This window comes from Ailuropoda melanoleuca, chromosome 10 (assembly GCF_002007445.2).
Source record: "Ailuropoda melanoleuca isolate Jingjing chromosome 10, ASM200744v2, whole genome shotgun sequence".
Lineage (NCBI taxonomy): Eukaryota > Metazoa > Chordata > Mammalia > Carnivora > Ursidae > Ailuropoda > Ailuropoda melanoleuca.
This window is the reverse complement of record NC_048227.1, coordinates 61147751-61168394: the sequence shown is the minus strand read 5'-3', so window position 1 is coordinate 61168394 and position 20644 is coordinate 61147751. Positions and strand designations below refer to the sequence as shown.

The following is a 20644-nucleotide window of genomic DNA, read 5'->3' as shown; positions in this document are numbered from 1 at the left end:
CCCCCCCCCCCCCCCGCAGGCTCCAGGCTGCTTCAGATGAGTACACCACTGCAGCATTCCTGCCCACACATGCTACTGCTGCCCTCCTCCCAACAATGATTTCCATTATCATTTCATGTGGTCTCAAACCAGAAGAGGTTGTTTGCTCAGTTTTGCGTAACAAACATCGAATCCGTTGTCCTTTTGCTGCTTTGCCTTTCTTGTGGATCTCCCATCCTTACTGTTGGCTTCTGCCCACTGCAGCCATCCAGACACTCTAAACGCCTTTCCTTTCTTCTCTGCAGCTGCAAGGAGCCCTGTAGTTGGGCTTAAATGCGAGCAGATGGAAGTAAGCACGGGTGTGGAGGCAATTAGAGGATTTCTTGCTCCCAGCAGTGTGGGTTTGTTCTCTCTTTGGGTATGTGGCTGTTCTTGCTCATTTTTATCTTTCATTCGGGTTTTGTCAGGCTATCAGCTTTCTTTTCAGGCCGTATTTTGCTGCTGGTTACAGGAACTTGCAAAACGAGGTGACTTAGTTGCTTGTTGTTTGGGATCAAACATTCTACGTCGAGGTGTAGATAGTGCATATCATGGTGATGATGGTGCTTCGTATTTGTAACATACTCTGCCATCTAAAGAGTGCTTTCACATACATCATTGTCCCATTTTGTCTGCTTTAAACTCAAAGAAACAAGGGCTCTACTCACTCTGCTACAGTGGAAGTTTTTCCTTGTCTTTACACCATCTCTATAGTCAAACCACAAAGGCGAGAGTTATAGAATGAAACTGTAGCCTTCTGCTTCATTCCTTTTCCCTTGTAGTTTCAGTTTAATATTTTCCAAACACTTGGGGCACCTGGGTGACTTAGTCAGTTAAGCCTCTGCCTGCAGCTCAGGTCATGATCCTGGGGTCCTGAGATCAAGCCTTGCATCAGGCTCTCTGCTCTGAGGGGTGTCTGCTTCTCCCTCTCCCTCTACTTGTGCTCTCTCTCTCTGTGTCAAATAAATAAATAAAATCTAAAAATATATATATTTTTCCCCAAACACTTTATCAGCACACTACTAGATTGTCTGGACATGTAAAATAATTGTAACAGAAAACATTTGCCATTGGGGAGCTTCCCATCTAGTTGGGGAAACAGACCTCCAACTGTGAGTTTAAGCAGCAGTGCCCAACACACAGAAGGCACTCAGTAACTAGGTTGAATGAGTGGTGAAGAAATGAATGGATAATGTAGCCCACCAAAGTCCTGAGAAGCAAGAAGAGCTAGGGAGGAACTGAAAGAGACACAGTCCTCAATGGGTGCAGCACCCTGGGAGTCCCTGGGAACAAGAATGCAGGAGGACCAGGCACTCTCATGAATTGTCTGCATTAGTGATGTGCCATCCATTAGTGCAGCTAAATGAGAGCTGAAGAAATTAGGGGAAGCCATATAGGTAGAAGCTTAGACGAATGAGCAGGGAAAATGTCATGCTTTGCTCTGTAGGATGGGACAAGCGAAAAGAGTGAAGGAAGCAGGCAAACAGACAGACTGGAAGGGAGAGCCTACCATGTCACAGCCCTGTGCTAGGAGCTGGAAGAATGCAATGGGGAGAATCGAAGCAATACAGGAGTTGGCCCCAACCCTTCAGAGACCCTGCCATGCACAGGAAACAGTGAACCAATGTGACTGTCCCACCCCCACATGATCAAGTGTGGGGGATAAGCCAAGGAACTGGGAGACGGGGAGATCAATGTGAGCCGGAGGAGCTAAAAGGAAGGCTTCTGGAGGGTAAGATCAGCATGGGGCCTGGCACGTGAATGAGATGTGGGAACTGCATGGATATGCCTTCCTGGATGGAGATTGTGCTGGGGCAGTGGGAGGATGGTGGAAGAGGTATGGGAGCCCTAATGTGTGGAAGGCTTAGAAGCCAAGCTGGAGAGCTGAGGGAGGGTGCTGAGCGGGAAGGCAACATTATGAAGTATGGTTAAGTGGAATTTTTGTCCATGCCCCGAATTGTCATTAATGTCCTACAGCCCCAGATGCTGGACTAGGGGCTCTGCACTCTCCCTTGCTGACCGTGCGAGAGCAAGCTTTCCGGGAAGCAAATTCCTCCTGGGGATAGGCACTGAGCCTTTTCAGTGTCTCCTGGGGGCCCTGATATACTCCAGCCCAACTACTACCACTCGGGCGGTAGCATAAGAGTAAGAAAAAATCCTGTAGTGTGACCATCAGTAGACACTGTTTTTGTTGGTTGTTTTGGCTGCCACAAAGCTGTACTAAGTTTGAGTGTTTTGGGAGAGCTCCAGAAATTTGTGCTGTATGAACTCTAGGTACTTTATTATGGTGAATTTTATTTATTTGTTTGTTTATTAATTATCAAAGTGTAGTTGACACACAACATTACACAGTTTCAGGTATACAACATAGTGATTCAGCTTCTCTCTACAGCACAAGTGTCCTGTCCCCACACAACGCTATTACAATACCATTGACTATATATCCCTGTGACTTACTCATTCCCTAACTGGAATCCTGTATCTCCCACTCCCCTTCAGCAATTTTGTCCCTCCCCCCACCCCTTCCCTCTGGCACCCACCAGTTTATTCTCTGTATTTATGGGTCTGTTTTTCTTTGTATATTCGTTCATTTTTTTGTTTGTTTTGTTTTGAGATTCCACATACAAGTGAAATCATGTGGTATTTGTCTTTCTGTGTCTGGCATATTTCGCTTAGCATAATGTCCATCCATGTTGTCACAAATGTCATTATGGTGAATATTTTAAAATATCCACATTAATACACACCCTCAGTGTAGAGTACTTAGAAAATACAGAAAAGCACAAAGAACAAAAGTCACTATTATTCCTTCACTCAGAAATAATCACACATGTTGCTAGTATTTTTGTTCAATATCCAAATTTGATTTCTTTAGAAGTGATTTCAAATTGCACTTAATGTTTTATATCTTATTTTTATAACTTGGCAATATACCATGAATATTTTTGCGTGTCAATAAGGTTATTTTACAGTATGACTCTAGTACTATCTCCTATCCCACTATAGGAATGTGCCATAGTTTATTTAATCAGATAGGAAACCAGCCTCTATTTTTGCTTATTTTGGTTGTTTCCAATGAATTAGGTTCTAACCATTTTTAAAAACAATATCATACTATAGTATTTTCAGATAACCTTGTTTTCACTGAGTGACTTGCCCAATCAGATCCAAATGAATATAAAAAGTTCTTCATGGAGTTTTATCTCATTTTTGTTGTCACTTTATCAAAATGGTAATTACCCCCTGAATGGAAAAGAATTGTATGTGCCATAGTATGCCGCTCTAAGAGTGTTGAAAACACAAGCAGACCAAGCCCCCTGCTGATGGATATACCCAAATACAGAATAAGTTTAGGGGGTTCAGTTGAAGCAGATAGTTCTTAGAATGTAAATATCATCCTGTGCTTGATGTAGTGAAATTTCAATTTAAAAAAGTTTTTTTAAGTAACCCTCAATATTATCTTCACATAGATGAAGAACTTCCTTAACCCTGTCTCTCTCTACCTACCTCTTGCTCAGCGCCTCTCTCTTCAAGACATCTGTCTCCTTCCTGGTGTGGGATGCCATTTGAAGGGCTGGGTCTTGCTCACTTTGTTGTAAGCTGTGTGGAAGAGAAGGTGTCAACCTTATTTTTCCTTTGAGGCAGAGTTTGATTTGCAGAGGCCTGGAACTTCCTGTTTGTGTTTCTTTTCCAGTAATACATGTGATTCACCACAGTTCAAGGTAACCCCAATCTACAACACCCCATTTTTTTCAAGTGGAATTTTTCTGTGGGAACCATGGACTAGAGAGGAGTCCTGTAAGCCTTCCATGAAATTGTGCTCTCTGCCTCCCATAGTTTTGCAATATAATTAGTTACTTGTTTCTCTTAATTTTTTTTTTTTTATCATCCTATGCTTATCTGAATGAGGTGTGCATCGAAGAGCAGGAAATGAAGGTCAAGGGGCGCCTGGGTGGCTCAATCAGTTAAGCATCTGCCTTCGGCTCAGGTCGTGATCTCGGGATCCTGGGATCGATCCCCCGCACCCCATGTCGGGCTCCCTGCTCAGCAGGGAGTCTGCTTCTCCCTCTCCCTCTGCCCCTCCCCCTGCTCATGCACACGCTCACTCTCTCTCTCTCTTTCTCAAATAAATAAATAAAATCTCTAAAAAAGAAAAGGAAATAAAGGTCAAGAAAAATAGGTGTTCTATTTTCTGAAAAAAATTACTTTGTCTCACTGTTGCTGGTGCATAGGAACAGGATTTTTCCTATCGAACTGATAGTTTGCTAAGGCATTTTATCAACTCTGATAATTTATCTGTAATTTCTCTGAGGTCTATATAAGCAGTGACATCCATAATAATTAAGAGTTTCAGTTCTCCCTTCCCAACATTTATTTATTTATTTCTCCCTCTTATTTTGCCACTCTGCCCAGGACCCACAGTACAGTGTTAAGCAAAGTAGGGAGAGTACATCTCTTTCACTTGTTCTTAATTTTAAAGGGAAGGCTAGTAACATTTCACCATTGAACATGATGCTTGCTGTTGGGATTTGATTAATACTCTTTAGGTTAAGAAAGTTCCCTTCTGATCCTAGTTTGCTAAGAGTTTGTTTTTTAAAATCACAACGAAGTGTTGAATTTTACTCAGTGCTTTTTCTGCATCCATTGATAAGATCGAGGGTTTTTTTCTTTTAATCTGATAATGGGGAACTTGCTGTCAGCAACTTTCTTAAGTTAAATCATCCTTGCATTATTAGTAAAAATCCAAGTTAGCCATGATCTACTTAATGCACTGTGGGTTCATTTGCTAATATATTTTTAGGATTTTTGTTTGTATTTATATCTGAAATTGGCCTATAATTTTCCTTTTCCCTACTGCCCTTGTCTGGTTTTGATAGTAAGATTATACTAGTGCTTTTCCATTCTCTATCTCTGAAACTTGCATCTTTTTTTCTCTAAAACCATCTGAACCTAGTGCTTCTTGGTTTTGTTTTCTTTGATGGAGAGATGAGTAGATTTTTGACTGATACATCAGTTTCTTCAACAGTTATAGGACTGTGTTTTTCTGAGGTTCTTTATTTCACTGAAATTTTCAAAATTAATGACGTACAGTTCATAGTATGCTCTTATTTTTTAATCTCTGCTGAATCTGTAGTTATATTCTTTTATTTCTAATATTATTTTGAGTATTCCCTGTGTTTTTCTTGATCGATTTATGTGATTTTCCTATCAACCTTTTCAAATAAACAGCTTTTTCTTTGTTAATCTTCTCTAGTATATCTTTGTTACCAATTTTATAAGTTTCTACCCTTCATTATTCCCTTCTTCCACTTTCTTTGGTTTTACTCTCATTCACTTTCTTACCTCTTGAGTTGGGTACTCATTAATTTTCTATCTTTTTTCCTTTCTGGGATAAGATTTAAATGTTTTCCTCTAACTACAACTTTAGAGGAATCTGCCCAGTTGTATTACGGAATATTTTCATCATCGCTCAGTTTTAAGAATGTTATCGTTACTGTAATTGTTTCTTCTTTGATTCATGAATTACTAGCAGTGTTATTTTAAATTCCCAAACAAGTATGAGTTTTTTAGTAACCATTTTGTTAAGGAGTCTAACTTTAAAAAATCTGTTGCTGTTAGAGAATGTTGTTTGTGTGAAATCAGTTCCACAAAATTTACTGAGACTTGGTTCATGGCCTAGTGTGTGACCGATTTCCTAAAAACATTCCATAAATATATATTTTTTTAAAGATTTTATTTATTTATTCGACAGAGATAGAGACAGCCAACGAGAGAGGGAACACAGGCAGGGGGAGTGGGAGAGGAAGAAGCAGGCTCATAGCAGAGGAGCCTGATGTGGGGCTCCATCCCACCACACCGGGATCACGCCCTGAGCCGAAGGCAGATGCTTAACCGCTGTGCCACCCAGGCGCCCCCCATAAATATTTTTTAAATGCATATTCTCTGAAGGGTGCTGGGGAGGTAGAGCTCTAAAAATATACCCATTAGATGAAACCTCTTAATTATGTTTTTCAGATCTTTTATGTACTTATTAATTCATCAGTCATTCAGAGAGGTATTGTTAAAATCTCTGTGTTTGTCATTCTGTCCTTACAGTTCTGACAATTTGCTTTAATCATGGAGGAGTGTCGAAGAGCGCTTTGCTTGCACCATCCTCTTTCTCTCAGAACATGGATTCCCTTCTTCAACTTCTAAGTAACTATCAAAATAGTTTCTCAGAAGCCCTGGCCTCCAGGAATTCACCTTCAGATTACCTTGTTAGATTTAACACTGTGGGTTATTTCAGGGGTAAAGAAAAGAGCTGCTGTGCTTGAAGGAGACTTAAAGTTCATCTAGTCCAACCAGTATCTGTTTATCTAAATTCTGCCCGAACATCTCTAGTGTCACAAAGTCTCTGCCATCTTTGGGGAGTTCTCATTATTAAAATGAGTCATAAGAAAATATTCTTCCATGTAACAACCCATCAGTTTTTTTAAAGACTGCTTAAATGTCCTCTTTTGCTTAGAGCAAAACAAGTTTCAGTTTTTGTATTAGTTTTTCCCAACATAATTCCAGGTCTTTTCAGTATCTGTTATTTTCTTGACAAGTTCTAGATTCTATATAGTCATGGCTTGAGAGACTTTCAAATTGTATACACACACACACACACACACACACGCACGAGTGTGTGTATATATCTCTCCATATATGTTTTAAAAATATCTTATTAGGTAATTACTAGGGGAGCCCCTCAGAAAAATATGCTATATTGAGGCTAAAACCCACTGGACCCCATCGTATAAGAATTTCTCTCTCTCAAGAGGAACAGTTGAGATGAGAGACTATGGCTCTTCTCTGTTCTTAAGGTGTACTCCAGGATCCATGCAGTCCTTGTCCTGAAGATAAGCAGCAACTACAGGAGGAAGGGAAACAACACACAGCAACAAATTTCCTGTAATAAAAAAAAAAAAAAATCCAACTTTGTTTAGAAATTATGCCGATTTGCTGACATAAAGTAAGTGTTACGTTTGGAAGTTCCAGAATTCACAACTTATACACTGAGGGAATAGTAAGAGGTGTCAGAAGATCTCCTCTCCCCCCACCCATGGAAATAGTACCCTATTGCGCTTGCAGGGAGTTGGCTATAAATCATGGGCACTCTACCCCCTTTCCCTCATGATCCTCTCCAACCATCAAGAAAGCAAACCCCAGCTTGGACTCCAGAACTATTCAGTTAAACAGTCCTACCTTCAAACAGACAGACAATATCTTAATTACTTAATACAATGTTTAGCATTTACTTAATGAGGAAGAGAGGGACAACATTGTCCTTTTAAATGGTCTCTGTCTCTTCGTGGCTAAAATTTCATTATTGTTGCAATTTAAAGACTCAAAGTTCAGATTTGCTAAGAATGGGTCAGTGCAACCTCTAGTTTGACAGTCCTTCATTGTGATCTATTAACCTCCTTAGCTCAGCCTAACTAAGGGGATACGATAACCAGCAAAACCTCTTCTCTCGGTTAAGCCACGCTAGGTTTGTTAAGTAACTTTACCCAACACGTTTATATAATAAAAGCTCTTGTGTTTCTAAGTGTTTCTGAAACCTTCCTTTAAGTGAGACCAGACCTAATGCTATATATTTCAGTAAACACTGCATTAGATCACACTGGCTTTCCTGAGCCATGTCAAACAATTGACTCAAATTGAAATTACTCAGCTAACACCCCTCAAATCTTTTTCACACGTGCTGCTGCTCAAACCACACGCCCACCTTCCTGTAGTTATGCAACTTTTTTTCTTTTCAGGTCCTCACATTTTCCTTCACTAATTTTATCATCTCAGCTCTGGCCCTATTACACTAGCCTATCAAGATATTTTTGTGTCTTGAGATTGTCACCCACAACATTTCCTATCCCTCCAAAAGTTTGTCTCATCTGAATATTTTATCAAGTAAATTTTCCATGTCTTCATCTAAGATGTTGGCAAAGTCGTTGAAGAGCTCAGAGCCCTGTTTTATGCCTCTTAGAGCCTACCTTCTAAGTAGACATGAACTCATTGATCAGCCCCATTTAAATATTTTCATTCACTTCATTCCCCTGGTATCCAGCCCACATTTTCCTGTCTCCCAAGGGAATCTGAGAGACCTTTTTGGATGATGCATTGCTAAAGTCCATAAAGAACCACATTTCTCTGATCCCTTTCAACATAGAAAGTGGGCTAACCATCCCTATCCTAGATGAAGGATCAGACCAAATGCTGAAACACTTTAATGGGATTACCCAAATTAGACTTTTTTCATCTAGCACTCCTTGATACTTTTTCCGTAAGACCAATCTATTTTAATAAGACCAATTAATGTTGAGATTTCCAATATGGGACTGAATTTTATCCAAAGCTGTTTTTACCCCTGTTTTGTGGGCATTTGGTTTAACAATTTTCCTCACGTGTGCTGAACTATTAAGTACTAGAATGTGTCAGCTAGAATGTTAGAGATAAACCAAGTCCCCCAGTGCCATTCCACCAGTCAGCAACCCTGTCTGTCCCTCTACCCCACCCTCCCCATCACCTTCCTAAATCAAGATTAATTACTACTGGCTTGGTCCTCCAAAACTGCTTCTTAGCTGTGTGCTCCTCTTCTGGGTACTTCCTTTGCTGATCTATTCTGCATAGAGCTAGCAGACCAAGTCACTCTCTCAGAGTTCTTCAGAGCCTCACTTTCACACTCCAAACTAGGTCTGTCCTGCTTCCTTGGCTGACAGTCTGCTCAGTGCCACCCTCGTTCCTCACACTTATACCACCGAGTGGGGTCGTGACTGTTCCCTAAATGTCTCCCCTGCTTCCCTGACTCCCTGATGCCATCTTTGCTACCAATGTGCCTGAGGTAGAGAATGTTCCAATCAACTTCTAAATTTAGAAATCTTGCTCCTCTCTCAAGCAATAAAATAAATACTTCTCCTTGTTGAAGTCTTGACTGATCCTCCATTGAAAGTGATTTCTTCTTCTTCTGAGTTCCTGTTAGCACTGTTTAATTACCAAGTGACAGCTGTGTCGAATTGTTTCTATACTTGTTTTATCAAAAGTTGTTCTGGTGCTGGGATCATAGCTTATTCACCTTTTTAGCTCACAATGGGCTGGGCACCTAGTAGATGGGACATATTTGTTGGATGGATAAATGGAAGGATGGTGTTGAGATTCAAAAGAGGTAAATAACTCGTCAAGATCACAAAGTTTTGAGTATTAGAATTGATAATAGAGTCAGTTCCCAAATTCAACAATAAGGTGTTTGTCCAACACGGTACCACATTCTATTTCATAGTTTTGCTTTGATCTTTTTGTGAAAGTATCCAGTTTTAAGAATTAGACAAAAAGTCCTATATTTGATTTTTAAACCTCTTGTTTTTGCACATTTAGAAATATATATTTGGGGAAAAGGCATAGTGGGCTTTTCTTACCACATTCTTCAAGCTTCATAAATAATTTGAAAGAAGGAGACACGCTTACTTTGGAAACTTTGTGCCACACAACTTAAAACATCTTCAAATACATTGGAAACATTGGTCTTTCCAACTCTAAAAATCAGAATTCTCTCTCTTTTTTTTTAAAGATTTTATTTATTTATTTGACAGAGAGAGACAGCCAGCCAGATAGGGAACACAAGCAGGGGGAGTGAGAGAGGAGGAAGCAGGCTTCCAGCGGAGGAGCCTGATGTGGGGCTCAATCCCATAACTCCGGGATCACGCCCTGAGCCGAAGGCAGACGCTTAACGACTGCACTACCCAGGTGCCCCCAGAATTCTCTTAACAGAAGAATACACTTGAGTCATACTGTGTCAGCAGTTTTTTGGGTTTTTTTGCTTTTAATGTGAGTGAGGAGTGGGCTAGGAATCTGATGTTAAAAATAAGAGCCTGAGCCCAGGGATGAAATGGTTACCCCACTAGCGAGGTGGTTCTGGCTTTCTCAGGCTACCCTGTAACAAAAGCACGATGTTGTCAACCTGAGCTAGGGCTGATTAGCCTCATTTGAATCTGAAAGGGAGCCCACATCCTTCCTGTTGCCACGCAAAGATGCTGAAAAGAACTCACAGAAAAAGCAGATGGACTAATATGTTATGTTTCCCAGACGTTCTGTCCCCAGTGCCCCCAAACAGTGCAATAATTGGGAATAAGGTTGAACGAGAAAAGAACAAAGGAATGAAAGTATAAGTGCTGAGGAAAAGCCAACCAGAAGCTATTCTTTTTAATCTGCTTCTCTTAGTGCTTTTTCAAATGTGGTTCTGTAGATAGTGGCAAAGGGAAAGAAATGCAGGGTCATTTTTTCCGTTTTCAAGTCAAATTGTTATCCTGCACAATAGACCCACCAGGACTTGCTCTCATTCATGGGTTGACCAACTCCCACTCCACCAATTTCATTAAAGGGAAGGTGGCCAGTCTATCCTTTTGTTGTTCTGTGATGTTGGAGCCTATTTTTGCTTTTTAAAATAAGTTCCCCCAGTCTGGAATGGCTGAAGCCCAAGCCATTTATTTCAGCAATTCAGTCAAAATTTCTAATTTGCCTTCAATGTTAGTTTAAAAAAAAAAAAACATGAATTGTAGTGACATGATTATGGATAGACAAAAAAAAAAAAGGAAGGAAGGAAGAAAAGCGAGGAAGAGGGGGAAAGAGGCTGCCTGTCTAACATTCCTTTTCTCACCGAGTATTTCTTGAGTTACTCTGGTACAGGCAAGATTTGTCTGTATTAGTGATGCTACGGTCATATTGCAGAAAGTCACAGTGAAGGAATCTGGAGCCATGTAAATAAAGGCAAGGACTACTTCAAAATGGGCAAGTGTCTTAGTGACAGTTGAATACACTGTCACTCCATGTTCAGGAATTAAAGATGTTGGATTTAAATTAGATATAACAGTGGGATCAAACAGAAATGGGGATGTAAATTCTTGGATTCTTTCCAAGGGAGATCATGCCGTATTTCTGGAGGTCTTCACAATAAGCAAGACTTCCATCGCTACATATTGCAGGCATTTGTTCCTACAGTTTCTTACTTCCAAATTTGTTTCCACACATAGATTTTGAGCATACATTTGCTTAAAATATTCACGGGGTCATGAATGCTATCTATCTTGCTTGTGCTGAAACTTTACCCTATTAGTTATAATTGAGTTGTCTAAATTGAAATTTTTTTTGCCTTTTAAGGAAAAACTCTGGAATCATCTAAAAAGTGTATAATTTGCCTGAGAGATGCAGAATAGCTTCCAGCAGATTATTAGATGCTTTGAAAATAAAAAGAAATAGGGCAGAACCTGAACTAAAAGAGTAACTGGTTCTCTTTGCCCTCTCCCGGGATATTTTATAACATTCTGGGTTCACTTTTCAGTAAGCATCTGTGGGGTTAAAGAGCTCTTAAGTTTTTCCATAGGACTATAGGAATATAGTCTTATCATATAAAACCCACTTATCTGGGTGCACAGGCAAATGGCATTGTCCCTGCTTTCGGGTAGCCCAGTCTGTTTATTATAAACATGATTATTATTGCCATTAAATTTTAGCTGTTGCTCCAGAAAGGCAGTCAAAAGTGTGTCACATGTGAAAGATCAGTAGGCAACCTTGGAGCTGCAAATATTCGGGGGGTTTTTATTATTATTCACTTCACCCATGAGTTAACAACTGTTAGGAATTTGCCAGAGTTAAAACGTGAGCACTAGAAGAAATATTCAAGATTATCTGAATCAGGGTCACCTGGGTGGCTCAGTCAAGCATCCGACTCTTGATTTCAGCTCAGATCATGATTTCAGGGTCGTGAGATTGAGCCTCTGCACCAAGCTCAGCTCTAGGCATGGAGCCTGCTTAAAATATTCTCTCCCTCTCCTTCTGCCCATCCCCTCTCTCTCCCTGCTGTTAAAAAAAAAAAAAAAAATTATCCAAATCAACCATTGCAGAGGCTAGGCCCAGGAAGAATGAGTGGCTTACCTGAGGTCATCAGTGGGTCAGAGCACAACAGCAGTGTACATGTTTGCTTTATTCACCTGTTAGGGAACATATTTCACTGCTGATGGTTTACCACTTTTGATCAAATGTACATTTTCAACTTGGGTCAATCTTTTCAGTTACTGCATATGTTACCAGTGCTGTCCATAGACTTATAATGCAAAACACAAATGCAGGCAACACAGGTAATTTTAAATTTTCTAGGAGCCATGATGAAAAAGCAAAAAGAAACACCTGAAAGTCATTGTAATAGTACATTTTATTTAGGATGACATGTCCAAAATACTATCATTTCAACATGCAATCAATATTTCAAAACTTACTGATGACTAACTTTCCATACTTTTCTTCCTATTCAGTCTTTGAAATCTGGCTACATACTTTGTACTTATATCACATCTCAGTTTGGACCAATCACATGCGATTAGAGATGACATCCCACATTGGACAGCACAGGTTTCTACAGCTGGACTGGCCCAAGCTTTGCACCAACCACAGGCTTATAGCCTTTAAAATTGTAAATATCCCTGAGTCTAGTTCTCTCAAATTTTTGCTCTTAGCATGCCAAGCTTGTCTCCTGAAAACCCAAAAGAAGTAAGGAAGCACAAACTGCTGTAAAATGAGTGTATCTATTGAAAACATGGGCCAGCTCTTGCTAAGATAGTGTTACCGTGTGATATATGACTCCTGCCTTCCCCTAATTCCATGAAGTTCTGCATTTCCTTAATGTCAGAAGTTCTCTTACCAGCTGCAGCTGTTTCCTGTGGATAATGTTCCAAATGGCTTTTATTTATGAGATGTCTTGTGCTGTAACTGCTATCAGAATGAGTATATATTCTGAAGCCTGTACCCCAAGTCAGTCTAATTACCGGTCTTCTAAGAAATAACTGTTCAACTTTAGCTGTAGCTCTCCACAGTGATGTCGCTCACTTTGACCTAATTACAAAATTTAACGTTAAAATATGCAAGGAGTCAGATTAAAGAAGAGGATCATTTTGCTTTCTGTTTGTTCAGCATCATCTCTCACATCTCCCCACCCCCATCGCCAAGCAGACAAGCAAAGGCAGCACATGGAATAGTAATGATGACTGTAGACACTGTGGCTAGCTCTTATTGTCCTCATCATTGAAGGAGGAGTACTAACAGCACCCCCTGCAAGGGCTTGTGAGAATGAAGCGCAAAGCACAGTATCTGGCACATAGTTTGTGCTTGACAAAAATGAGAGCTGTTATTATTTACTTTGTAATGGTTTCGAAGAAATGGTTGGGCAAAATAGAAAGAAAGTAGGTGTGTCTAGTCTGAAAAATGGAAAGGGAGCCTGCCAGCTTTTTGCAGCACATTATCCACATGATTTTTGGAACCAAACCAGCCTCTACCCAGAGCCGAGAGCTTCGTGTTTCTGATGCGTCTTCAGCATGACTGTAACCAGCATCACTTTCAGTGATGATGGGAATGTTGGAGCCAAATAACTAGTTCCTTTCAAAGGACAGGCATTGTGTAGCGACAGGGGGAGGAGCTGACCCAAGTGGTCTGTCTCAAGTCATCAGGACGGTATTCATATCTGATTTTCATAGTGAACTGTGACAGATGTACAGGAGAAGACTGAATACGCATTTTGGACGCCATTTGGATTCTTTTGTGATGCTTCTTTACACTGTTCCACAGAGTAAGGACTTTCGCTTGTGCTGCCCAGTAAATCTCTTAGCTGGAGCTCACCAGCTCTCCTCAAAGCCTCCAGGTATTGTCTCCTGGTTGAACACAGCTACGGTCTCGCCTCATTGTTGCTTGCTTCTCGTGGGTGCACTTCTGTCATGGGAAACTGGGAATCCTGAGAGTATTTCTGCATCACTCCCTCTCTCTGCTGAGCTCCATCAGTCCCCTTACTGAAGTACCACTTGTGGTAGGAACGACATAGAATCCCGGGCTACGGGCAGGACTCCATGGACACACTTTAAGTTCTTAAAGAATGCTTTAGTTACCTAAATCATTTGTCTAACCATTCATCCCCAGAACCTGAGTTCTCAGTAAGTTGGCCTCTCCCTTTTGGAGACATTTTTCATCTGTGTCTGTGATCCAAACATATAGCACTAAGAAAATATAAAGGGTGGTCTGTCTCTTACTTTTCTTGATTGACCTGAAGTTTTAGCCCCTGTTGCTGTTAGAGGTCCTGAAGACCAAGCTGACTCAGGAGGTCAGTCCCCGACCACACAGAAAACAGTCGGCCACTTCACCTGACCTTTGCACACCATGTCTTTCTTTTTTGCTTTGCCTTGGTTAGGCACTTGCACACTCCAGCAAAAGAGAGGACTGTTAAAAACATGCCAAATAGTGGTCTATTCAGACCACGGAGTACTGCTCAGTAATAAAAAGTACTATAATGAAGGAAGCAATAAAAACTACTGTACTACTCAGCAATAATAAACTAGTGAAAGGCATTTTATTGTGGATAAATGTCAAAAATAAGTAAAAAGAAAAAGTACTTACTGTAGGACTACATTTATATGAAGTTCTAGGCCAGACAAAACTCATCTATGTGGTAGAAATCACAACTGTGATTGTTCTGCATGGGACTGATAGCAAGGCACACTGATGGATCTTTCTAGGGTGATGAAGATGTTCTCTCTCTCAAGAGGGGTTTGGGTTACACAGGTACCTTTGTCGGAACTCACTGAACTGTGCACTTAAGATCTATACATTCTATCGTATGTGAGTTATGCCTAGACTGGAAAGAAACTGGGGCGCGCCTGGTGGCACAGTTCACTAAGCATCCAACTCTTGGTTTCAGCTCAGGTGGTGATCTCAGGGTCATGAGATGGAGCCCTCTGTTGGGCTCTGCACTGAGCACGGTGTCTGCTTGGGAATCTCTTCTCTCTCTCCCTCTGCTCCTTCCCCCATCTTCCCACCATGCGCATGTTCCTGCACTCCCATGAGCTCTCACTGTCTCTCTCAAAAAAAAAAAAAAAAAAAAGGAAAAAAACTCAGAGAGGGAATTAAGAAGTCCATAATCCTTGCTAAACCTTCCCCAAATTATTAGAAATTCTCTTTTCATTTCTGAGATATTTTCTCCAAAACTAGCTCCCAGGTAGCTGTTCATCACCCCCTTTTTATACTCGGTGCATAGTAGGGCAACCGTTTCCTTTTCTTTTGGACCCTTCCTGGTGCCACAGTACACAAATGATCAGCCACATTTCGGAAGCATAGAGTGACTCCCTTTTCACAAAGATTGTTCCAGATTATATGGGAAATGGGTGTTTTCTAAATTGTGCAAGGGAAATTTATTGCTTGGAGAATAATTTCTGGAAGACATTGTCTATTCACCTCCCTAATTTGTGATGGGCTGTATTAATTTCAAATTTAGAGGAATGCTCTTACACCAGTACTTGCTGTAAAGTGTCCAGTGTTGTGAAATGCAGATGTTTACATTAGATTTTAAATCCGTTTCCTACCCCCACCCACTCCCTCCAGTCTGTCCTCCCTGCTGTTAAGTAATCTTTCTGAAATACCGATCTGTTGTGTAATTCTTGCTCAGAAGCTTGGATGGCCTGCTCCTGCTTTCACATTTAGGCCCCTGACCAACTTTCTAGTTGCCCATCTCCACTCTTGGCTTTCATCACACCAACAAGGCTGCTGTCTGGAATGTTCCTTCTAGAATCTGTGCCTCTGTAAGAGCTGGAGAGCACTCAGCCCACCCCGTCCCTCACCAGTGCTTCCTGCAGGCCCAGCTCAGATAACCATGCTCTGAGAACCTGTCCCAGCCTCCTCAGGGTGGGAACGACCCACATGCTCAAGCTCCCAGAGCACATGTGTGTTTCTCTGGAGGGCACGCTTGACCACATTGGAGCAGGACAAATCTGTTGCATGTCTGCCTTAGGTTGGCTAGTCTCTCTTCAGCAAGGAGGGTAGCATTTTGCCTCCCTATATTCTGTGCAGGCTGCTGGATACGTTGTATTGGTCTATAAAAGGTGGGTGGGTGGGTGTTTGGATCCCTTCATTCAACACTGCAGCAGTAGCCTTCTCAGTATGGACCTCTGAAGAGGAGGCAAATAAGGACCAGAGTATTGTGTGTCCCTAGCAGAAGCAGACTTTCTAGGACTATGGTACAGTGTTCTGGTCCTGCATTTTTTTTTATCTTTTTCCAAGTGGTAACAAGATCTGATGATGTTCTCTGCCTGAGTTGCACTTACTGCCTCTCCTCTGCCTAAGGGAATTCCTACCTAACTCGGAGAAAGAAAACCAGAACATACCAACGTCATGTAAACCAGAGCAGGGAGAAAAGGAAAAACCTAATACGAATACCACCTAACAATAAATTTGCTTTTTTATGTTTTCCAAATACTTTCACATACACACCTAGTTTTATCTTCACAAAAGCCCCATGAATTAAGCAGAGAAGGGATCATTATTCCAGCAAGCAAATGAGAAAACTGAGGTGAAGTAAAGGCCAGATGATTTGCCTGAAGTCACACGTCTGGTTAGTGATAATGCTGAGACCAGAATAGAAGTCCCTGTGCTCCCACCAGGCTGGGAGATTTTCAAAAGTACGAGTTCCCAGGAAAGATCAAATAATTGCTGGAAAAGCACTTCCGATCTCCAACGAAAACAGATCTTTCCAGCTGAGTGCCCTCCCTAAGGCCTGAAGAGTATTATCTGCCAAGTAGCTTTTCTTTTGTCTTCTGCATGAGCTACCCCAGGCTGAAGGCCACTGTGAAATCTGTGAGAATCCACAGCAGCCACACACTGCCAAAATATATTTGCAACTTATGGAACAAATGTCCATTTGGATAGAAATTAGGGAATGTCTTTTCTTCAATCCTTGCTGGGACACAGGTGTGGGTGCTAACGCAGATAGGGAGCTTTGTCACTTTCTCTGTGAGTGTGTGTAGGGTTGGGGTGGAGGAAGAGAGGGAGGCAGGGAGGGAGAGGGAGACGCAAGACCGCTCTTTCTGCTAGGCCAGTCTAATATTTAAAAGCAAACATTTCACCATGGCATAACGGCTGCAGAAACTGCATTTGCAGCTGCAGCAGTATCATCCCTCTGGGGAAGGCAAGGTGGCTATTTTCCAAACTGTTTATAAAGGGCGAGAGTCGGGAATGAAAAGACAGCTTGCTCATACTTAATACAGCACAGTCCAATCTCGTGCCTTGCATTAAGAGACCTAGCTCAGAAGCTGTCTGCAGAAACAGCTCATTGGCTTTGAGACCCAGGGTTCGTTCTACAAGGTCTTTCAGACCTTCTTTTTTTCTATCATAAACAAAATTCCATGCATTTTATTGGGAGTGAAAGAGCCATATCTTTATAGACATTAACAAATGAGGGGCTATGAATTTGGTCCACCTTACTGATTTGTGCACAGAGAAGACCACAGTCGCTCCAAACCTTAAACCTATTCATAACTGTGTTTAGAGAAAAGCTGCCTTTTTTTTAAAGATTTTATTTATTTATTTGACTGAGAGAGACAGCTAGAGAAGGAACACAAGCAGGGGGAGTGGGAGAGGGAGAAGCAGGCTTCCTGCCGAGCAGGGAGCCCAATGCGGGGCTCGATCCCAGGACCCTGGGATCATGACCTGAGCTGAAGGCAGGCTCTTAACAACTGAGCCACCCAGGCGCCCCTAGAGCAAGGTTGCCTTTGATATCAAATTTTAACCACTCTTGGGTACCCATCTTTAGGACCCTCTTATCCTTTTTTTACATCCACTCTGTCCTTCTCCCTTTTTCCTGCTTATCTTTCATTCAAGATCTCCACTGGGCNGCTCTTAACAACTGAGCCACCCAGGCGCCCCTAGAGCAAGGTTGCCTTTGATATCAAATTTTAACCACTCTTGGGTACCCATCTTTAGGACCCTCTTATCCTTTTTTTACATCCACTCTGTCCTTCTCCCTTTTTCCTGCTTATCTTTCATTCAAGATCTCCACTGGGCAGCTTTGCTAGCCAAACTGTACAGACATTTCACTGACCACAGTTAGAAAATGAGCTTCTGAAAGAAGAGGCACCAAGGATCCTTGGGGAAGGCATGGGAAGGGACTCATCATGTGAGCCCTCTTGTTCAAAGCCCTCATTCCTCTGATTCTATAGCCAGAATTATAGCAAGTATTTCCTTTTATTTTCATGTGAAACCTGTTTGTACAGCTGCTTCAGGGATCTGGAATAAAACATAAGGGAGGAAATCATGAAGTGGAATAAGAAATACAGAGAGACAAATAAAGAAAATCACCTTTTTGTTATTGTTGCTCCTGAAATAACCCACTAATATGTAACTTTGTACTTAACTTGGAATTCTGGTCAAAACTATAATGTTAAAGAATGGTATCAGGCCCTTTGCCACTACAGTATTAACAGAGCTTTTTCAAACGTGGATTGAGTGTGACCACAATAATAGGACAAACTGTGACTTGTTGATTGTGTGGGTGTTTGTAGGTGTGGGTAACCTTGTCACATAGATTTTGTTTCTCATTAATTTCCTCAGCAACAAGTAAAAAGGGAGCAATAACTAATGTCCAGGTTACTTTTTACCTAAAATGGTAAATGATACATTCTCATATTTGGCTTTTGGCCTTCGAATTCAGATTTAGTTCTTCAGATAGTGGGACAGTTCTGTTCAGCTGCAAAGTCTGTTTGGTTCTATCCTCACAGAGCATGTGTGAATTCTTCCTTTTGTCAGAAGCTGAGATTGATGAATTCTCCCTTCCTAGTTATTTCACAGATGATTTGCAGTGAGCCAGGCATTGATTCAAATCATCTCTGCTGTGAGGGTCTGAGTTGGAAGTTGCTGACTATCATGTAAATGAATAGACTTTGGCTTCAAGCCCAGAGAAAAGGTTGGATGTTAATGTTGTACACACCTTCAGTATCTTTGGGAGCTTGACATGATACTAATACTTCTTGGGGGGTGTTTGTTTCTACATTGGGAGACATTGACTTGCCACACAGTGCCACAAGTGACAACCTTTCCTTCTTTTCTGAAGGTTGGAGAAGAAGCATGGACTTCATATAGTCAAATGACATGGATTTAAAATCTGTCTGAATCACTCCCTAGCTGTTTGCTCTTAAGTGAGTTTCTTCATCCCTCTGAGTAGTTTAGGTTTCCAGCAGCAAAATAGATAAACAAAATGTAGATCCATCTAGAACAATGCCTGGTGTAGAGCAGATTCTCAGAATTGTTTATCCCTGTCTCCTTTCCTTCTTTTCACTAGGAACTCTGGGGAGTGAGCCCGAAAGATAGAGTTTTTTTATTAATTCTTTGGTTGAAGGTATTGTTTTAATCACTACCATTCCTACAAAAAGAATAAGACATTTCTGAGAGAGTCATGAGAGGCGACATGGCATAGCCTAGTGGTTCTCGAAGTGTGGGCCCAGACCAGCAGCTTCGAAATCATTCAGAAACTTGTCAGAAATGCAGGTTCTCAGGCCCTTCCCCAGACCTAAGTCCGTATTCGCAAGCCTTTCCAGATAGTTCTTATGTGTGCTAAGTTTGAGAACCACTAGTCTAGTGAGAAGAACACCAGACTCCTCGTTACATGTTCTGCTCTGTGAGCCAGTAGTCATTTCCCTGCTCGGCCTTGACCTCATCTCTGAAATGAGAGGTGGGAGGGACCAAACATTCCCCATGCTCTTTTCCAGTTCGGGCATCTCATGGCTCTAATCTCAGTCTAGCTGTGCCCAGGCAACATTTTCATAGTGATCATACTCTAAAACAGAAGGAAAACTTTGTTTTCATTATTTCCAAAGTAGTGCATTATTGTTGTAGAAAATAAAAATAAACAAAATGAAGAAACTTAGAACCATCCAGAAACTCAGTATCCCCATCCAGGGATAATGTTTTGTCCTGTGCTCTTCCAGTCCTTTTTTTTTTTTTTCTTTTTACTGTGAATGTGCATGTGTACATTAACCTATGTGTATGTATAGAAACACCTACCTGTAGTCATTCAGCATCCATGGGTATACAGTCAAGAAAAGCCTTCCCCCCTATGGAACTTTCATTCTCACAGAGGGAGGTAGACAGTAAACAAATAAGGAATTAAGTAAATAAGTTCACTTCTGAGAGTCTTAGGTATATGAAGAAAATAAAACAGAGTAATACGAGGGGTGCCTGGGTGGCTCAGTCACTTAAGCATCCAACTCTTGATTTCGGCTCAGGTCGTGATCTCAGGGTCCTGAGATCGAGCCCCACATCAGGCTCTGAGTTCAGCATGGAGTCTGCTTGTCCCTCTCCTTCTGTTCCTTCCCCCTCTCAACGTTCTCTCTCTTTCTCTCTCTCAAATAAATAAAGAAGTAAAATCTTTAAAAAAAGAGAGAGAGAATGATATGATAGAGTGACAGGACAGTGGCCAATTAAGAGCTGGTGCCAGGAAAAACCTTTCTGAGAAGGCGATGTTTGAGCTGGGACCTGAATCCTAGGAACGATCCAGCTACATGGGTAGTGGGGGGAAGAGCATTTCAGGCAAAGGGAAAAGCTTACGTGGAGGCTCTCCAGTCAGCCCGTCTGGCTAAGGAAGAGGCATGGAAGGGAGAGCCATAGAAGAGGAGGCCAGAGAGATAGGCAGGGGCCAGAACAGGGATGGCTGTATAGTTTAAATTTATTCCAAATGTAATAGGAAACCATACTAAGACTAGGAGAAACTTAAAAAAAACAACAACACTCTGATTGCTATGTAGAGGATGGATTA

General features: G+C 41.3%; 1 protein-coding gene and 1 long non-coding RNA gene across 7 annotated transcripts in view; one reads left to right on the top strand and one right to left on the bottom strand.

Annotated features, from left to right (window-relative positions):
- Positions 1–3645, bottom strand: part of LOC117803960 — a 20417-nt gene extending 16772 nt beyond the window's left edge. Inside the window, exon 1 of one of the 2 annotated variants that reach the window (XR_004628085.1) lies at positions 3526–3645. This is a non-coding gene — a long non-coding RNA (uncharacterized LOC117803960). The remainder of the gene's footprint in view (positions 1–3525) is intronic. The other variant, XR_004628087.1, reaches the window with a different exon arrangement.
- Positions 1–20644, top strand: part of FYN (FYN proto-oncogene, Src family tyrosine kinase) — a 189683-nt gene that overhangs the window by 91494 nt on the left and 77545 nt on the right. The window lies entirely within an intron of this gene.